Raw genomic sequence first — 541 nt, 5'->3', positions numbered from 1 at the left:
TGTCTTTGAACTGTGATGTTGACAAAGAGTATTGAATGTCCCATGGACTGTCAAAAGAACAAACAAATCTGTCTTGGGGAAGTGTAACCAGGGTGCTGCTCCTTAGAGGGTAGTAAAACTTCATTTTACATATTCTGGGCATGTTGTCAGGAGGTTTCTTGGACAAATACATCAAGCTGGGAAAGACCAACGTAAGGCAAAAAGATAAAAAGATCTTTTGTGAGATGGATTGACACAGTGTAGCAACAGGCTTGAGCATGACGGAGATGGGGAGGATGTCACAGGACAAGGCAAGTTTCAGATCTGTTGTTCACAGTGTCCCTATGAATTGTGACTGATTCGAAAGCACTTAGGAAATGCTATTTCTCCTGTGTCTCCGAAGAATGACTTCAGGAGCTGTGATAATACACATTATCAGACAAAGACACAAGAGGGATAGAGAATAATTAAAAAGTTACTGTTTTCAGAGAAAAATGCAACAATGAATGAATGAAAATCCAAAGTCTCTGTAAATTTTTATTAAAATTAATAATAACAATAA

This window comes from Elephantulus edwardii, unplaced genomic scaffold, assembly GCF_000299155.1.
Source record: "Elephantulus edwardii isolate Elephantulus edwardi_28Jun2011 unplaced genomic scaffold, EleEdw1.0 scaffold00151, whole genome shotgun sequence".
Lineage (NCBI taxonomy): Eukaryota > Metazoa > Chordata > Mammalia > Macroscelidea > Macroscelididae > Elephantulus > Elephantulus edwardii.
Note: the sequence above shows the minus strand (reverse complement) of the source record.